This window comes from Dicentrarchus labrax, unplaced genomic scaffold, assembly GCF_905237075.1.
Source record: "Dicentrarchus labrax unplaced genomic scaffold, dlabrax2021, whole genome shotgun sequence".
NCBI classification, from domain to species: Eukaryota; Metazoa; Chordata; class Actinopteri; family Moronidae; genus Dicentrarchus; species Dicentrarchus labrax.
Genome location: NW_026136715.1, coordinates 8341803 through 8347832, shown reverse-complemented (window position 1 = coordinate 8347832; position 6030 = coordinate 8341803).

The following is a 6030-nucleotide window of genomic DNA, read 5'->3' as shown; positions in this document are numbered from 1 at the left end:
TTCGCCTTGTCTCTCTTTGTGGCTATACTCTGTGTACATATGTGTGTGTGTGTGTGTGTGTGTGTGTGTGTGTGTGTGTCTGAACTAAATTAGCCTTCTTTTACTGCAGGCAACTCTATAGGCGACTCAGAGGAATAGACTGGAAGTAGTTTGGTTATGGCTGAGAGGTTTCATCTATTTGCTTTTGCCATTATGCATACATACTATCTTGAATGGAGATGATTTTTTTTTTTGCTTAATTAAAACAGAGCTTAACAATTGCACTTTAATGAACACACATTAATTGGACTCTATTAATGTTATCAGCTTTGTGTGGTGTATTCATATGCATTCAAGTCTCATGGCCGCATTTAATAATAATGAAACAGTGTTATGCATCCAGACAAGGATGGGACAAGGGAGAGACTGCCAATACTGCACTGAAAATCATTCTATAGCTTGTATAAATGTGTACATTTTAGACGTTTATTGTTTAAAGGTTTTTATTTTACTTCCGAAACAAGGTGTAAAAAGTTTAATGGATGTCAAATTGTCACTACTTTCCTTGGCCAACTGATAATATGGTTTAATTTCACTGTTTCTGTGTAAATCATTCCAACAATTTGTGGTTTTACAGGGGGTTATTTCCATTTCTACCTTGAGTGTTGTCTTTGCCGTGAGGTTGCCAAGCAACCAGTGGAGACTCTAGGAAGTCACTGCACCCGGCCAGGAAATAGTCTTGCACAGAACCTCCCTCATTAAAATGACAAATTGTTGTTTTTACACGCTTTCTAAGATACCCATCTGCTGATTCTATCTTCATAATTAACACACAGTCATTGAAGTGGTATCAACGTTCTCATCTAACTCTCAGCAAGAAAGCAAATAGGTGTACTTCTAAAAATGTCCAACTTTTCTTTAAAGGAAAAATTAGGACTAAATTAGGATAAGGAAGCATCAATAAAATTATAATGTTATTTAACTTTAATGAAGTGTTTAATTTATTTGTTTTTTTATTTAAGGCTAAAGTTTTTCTCTTTCCTAAAGTGCCTTGAAAACTCATTCTTCCCCTGCAGATTGTTTCCTAAATTATAGTGACAAATAAGGACAAAGGTGTGACTACAACCCAATCCTCTTAACTATCAACTTTCATATGACGTGTTCTCACAGAATGCTGTTCAGCGCAAGCCCTGTGTTCAAACTTCAGATTAGGGCAGCCTAATTTCCTAAACTATTTTTAAAGTGTCTTGTATGGGTAATTGTGATTTACTGTCAGTCTCCATTAAAGTCAAGCGTAAGGATGATGCCACAGTGGTGAGGAAGAAAATAACCTACAGCAAGACACCACAGTGAGGGAGAAGGATTGGACATGAGTCGGTAGCTGCTCATTTCATGTCCTTCGCCTCAACAGATGACGCTCGCATTATGTCATTGTCTGCCATGAAACAAACAAATAAACAAAACTATATCCCTAAAAAAAAAGTTTAGGATCTTACTTATTTCGGGGTTAACATCAGAGGTCCTTTCAGTCCCTTCTAAAGGCACAAGCCTTTTTTATTTTCAAGGCTAAGACATTATAAAGCATACCACCACCCTGGTTAAAGTTGTTAGTATTCATTCAACTCATTTTTAGGTTTTTCAGGGACAGGATTTTCGACTGGAATTCCAATATACCAATAATAAGTGCATGCAGCCCTCTTACTCAGCCTCGAGGCACCTCCATGTCATAGTAAGTCTGTTCAGCTTCTCCACAAAGCTATTATACCAAACCTATTTTTGCATACCTGTAGTTATTGTGTACTATATGCCGTGTTGTTCACAATAGCTTGACAAAAGGCAGGGGGAGCTCATCTTTAATTCAAAGCTGGCTTCTTCACACAGAGATAAATCCTCTTCCCACTTATAAGGAGAAAAAAAAAAGCCTTCAAGTGTTCATCTCTCTATTCAGCAATTACTTAGCCCTACCTGTATCGTCTGAAATTTCAGAGAGGGATTTAATTGTATGTTTCCGGTTGGCATTTAGGTGATGCTCTCACCCAGAGCGGTACTGAGTTGGTTCAACGGATCCTCTCCCACAATGCCAGCCCACAACATATGGCCGACACACACTTGTCACGTTCATTTCCAAACAATCACGTCAGGTTCACAGCGGGTCATACCCTATTCTAATGAACACACCTGGAAACTTAACATTTTGTTGTATTTTGTCTCCATGATGTAGCATGATTCTATTAGAAAACCATTTTTAGCCCTCTGATTCAATTTACTCTCTCATATTTGTCAGAATGAATATCTGTAAAAACGTCCCTGCAAAAACACAAAATGTCAGCCGAGTTCCTCAGCATCGCTCTGACATAACTTGATATAAGCCAGTGCAACAGACACTGTGCCAGTGTCATTGTAAATCTGTCTACGTTTGCTTTGTATGATCAAGTTGTTATTCCTTTGTGAGGACCTAACGGCATGAAAGGCCTGGTGTTCTCTGCATGAATCATTTAGATGAAAGCCTGAGGAGGAGGGGGAAAGGAGCATGAGGCACCTGATGTCAACTTTAATTAGAATCCAGTTTAGTCTGCGCTACCTTGACTTTGAAATCCCAGAATCCTGCAGGGGCAGTGGAGACAGTTCTCAGTTACAGGATGTGATTAGACTGGGTAATCTTGACGATTGCTTGATGCCACAGAAAACAGCTGCAAAGAGGAGGTAATAACTTTTACTTTGCTAAATTCTTTGCGTACACTGTATGTGTGCACACCTTGCATTTTCTTGTACGTGTATCCAGTGGAGATCGCGCGTTCGCACCAGTCATGCAGTTAATTTTATACACTACTAATAAAAAAGGCATCTCGAGCATTGATCTCCTTTCAAGCAGATAATTATCGGTGTGTGGGGATTTTGTCTTGATAGGAGTTATTTCACACACCATCATCATATCCTGTTGCTTTAAGTTGCACCTTGATATTCATGGAAACAGAGCAGCGACTTCCAAGTGCAGAGAATGGAGCATGACTAGACTCTCTGAGTGTTTTGAATGAAATGTGTCTTAAGAACAAACCCATGGGAGCCTCAATTCCCAGGACGTCCCTGGTGCATCATAAAAAGAAGTCAGGGCACATCATCATCACTCGTGTCTTATTTCTCACTGTTCTGCAGCTTGATGTGAGACATCAGAGCCTACAGCAGCAGCCCAGAGAGCCACTCCAAAGTCTGACAGAAAATGGGATGCTGCTTGCTGCCATCTTGCACATATTATGCCCATTTAGCAATCCCATGTTGGACAAGAAACATTATTTCAAATGCTTGTTCAAATTGCGATAGCCTGCAGCAAATAAACCAAGACCTAAACAGCATTTTCATGTATTCACAAGGCCACGTGCTTCTGCTTTCGACAAATGGTGTAATTTCAGTACAATGGATGATGGACAGTGTGCTGTAATTTGACATCTGTGTTTATGCAGCACGATCCACAGCCCAGATGGAGCCAACACACAACATGTGCAAGGGCTAAAACACAGCAGGGAAACACATAATACATGCCATTCAGATGCCCATTAATTCACTATTGATCGCTAATACAACCACCCCTGAATTTACAGTAATCTGGTACCGCTAACCATGGTTGTCTCTCATTATTACAGTTAATTAAGTCAAATTCACACTCTGCATGTTAATGAATGGGGATGACAACTGCTAGTATAACATGTCACAACAGGTACATTAGCAGCTATGCAAGCTGACTCTAGTTGCCATGCAAATAAGCTTGTGTTTCATTGAGAGCCAAAGTCTTGCCCCACTTCTGGGTAAGCATCTGGTCACTTGCCTTTGTACTTTTTTCAAAGGTGAGAAGTCATTAAGTACAAATACTTTGTTAGTGTACTGTTATAGCTTTTTCAGGTATCTGTACTTTACTTTTTTTTTTCTGACATTTTTTTCAGTACTTTCTACTCATTATATTTTCAAAACAGACCACTGACTTTGGTTTTAATGCTTTTTTTTTGCATCATTGCACATGTTCCCAACATTAAGACTGGTGCATATCACCCACAACCTTATTTGAAGTTTAAGTTAGGTTTGCACAGAAACAGCCAGTAGAGTTTTACTTTTATATTCTGAATACATTTCAGAACCTGTACTTTTCCAGTTTTACTTGAGTGAAGAAGCTGAATCAGTACTTCTACTTGGATAAATAATGTGAGTACTTTTGCCACCTTTGGTATTTTTGGGTCTTTCTAAAAAGCTGAAATTTATACTGGGTTTCGGGATTTGACAGCCCCATGTGTGATCTCAGCACTCCATACGGCACTCTGTGATTCTGTTACAACAAGGAACATTCCCTATACGCAAACTTCTGGGAAAAGTCCAATCTTCTTTTTACTTGCTGTACAGCAGGTTTTCATGACCCCCACAGATACCGTCTTCCCAGAAAGACAAAATGTCTAGTCTCTGCTACGCCCTGTGCTATAGACATATGTTCTAGCGAAGGAGAAGAGTAGATCGCCACAGTCAGTGGAAATGTTGGATTTAAACATTGGTTTTTATCTCTCCGGGCAGAAAAACAGACATCTGTGAGATCCCGAAAATGCATTTGCAGACCTGCTTTTGGATAATGGGTAAAAAATAAGGTTTAGACTTTTCCCCTAAGGTTTGCATAAGAAATGCTATGTGACAGAACCACGGAGTGACGTACAGAGTGATGAGGTAGAAAACGGGACTAGGGTATTAAGAGACTCCTGGGAGCTGTCATTGTTGAATGTTACCAAAAATAATCACTGTTTTATTTTAGTTAAAATGACAAGGTGCTCAGATTTCACCTGCAGGTACGATGGCAGATACCCAGTATCACATCATATCAGATGAATAAAAGAGACTTCTTCAAGTAAGAAGAACATACGTACGTATAAATAAACTGTGTAACAGGCTAGTGAAACAGAAGCTGTCTATTTCTGTTCCAAACATAATGGAGGTTGGTAGATCATGGAGCAAATTGGTCAGATGCTAAGACAAAATTTAAAAAAAAATTAAATTTAAAATTTAAAATGTAAAAGTTTAAAAGCAGACAACTTTCCAGGAAAATGTAAAGAAACACTTTTTATATGTTAATCTCACAAATGGGAGAACTGGTGCATTTCAATGAATGCACCAGCAGTAGTTTTAAACAAAGCTGAATATAAGTGGACAGTGGAAAATAATGAAACAAGTGGAAAGTCCGGAAAAAACCTTCATTTTTCTAGAAGATGGATGACCCCCTGTAAAGCACCGGCAGTCACCCAGAGGGGCAGAGGCTGTGAAAGCAACGGCCAGTATCCCACTGTGATACTGCATCAAAGTGTTGTAAATGCAGGAGCAAATCCTGTTACCCATTCATCAATGTGTGTAATCGTTCTTAGCTTTATATACCTGTGTGTACAGAGAGAGTAACTCCAGTTAATAACCTGGGTGTCTGGTTTAAAGATGTTAAAGAAGTCTGAAGGAGGTGACTGAATTGTTTTCAGTTTAAATAACTCACATTAAAGAGTTTTGGAAATATGTTAATTCACTTTCTTGCCTAGATTGATACTATGTTCATATCTGTTTATCAAACATGTAGCCATAGATTCTTAGCTTAGCATTAAGACTGGAAACGGGGAAGCTTGCCTGGCTCTAGATGAGATGAATTTACGGATTAATGTGTCATATCTCGTTTGTTCAATCTGTTCAAAAACCAAAGAGCACTGGCAAATTCACGATCAAAGGACACTAGAGAAGTAATTGCTCCCAGCCAAGATTTCATCACGTTGGGGCTAGCCTATGTTTCACTACCTTTTGTAACTCAGTACAATTTCTTCTTCGATATTTCTTTCATCAGTCTTTCTGAAAAATTTAATTGTGTTCAATGTTTTACTATCCATTTTCTGAGTCAAATCATACACTACAGCACAGTATTAGAAATCTAACGTTGTAATTTTAATGAACTTAAATCACCAATTATTTTGTGAACATTTCCAACTTCTTGGAAACAAATTCATCAAGGCCTCTAAAAATATTAGTTAACTGCATGACATACTGTTGAGT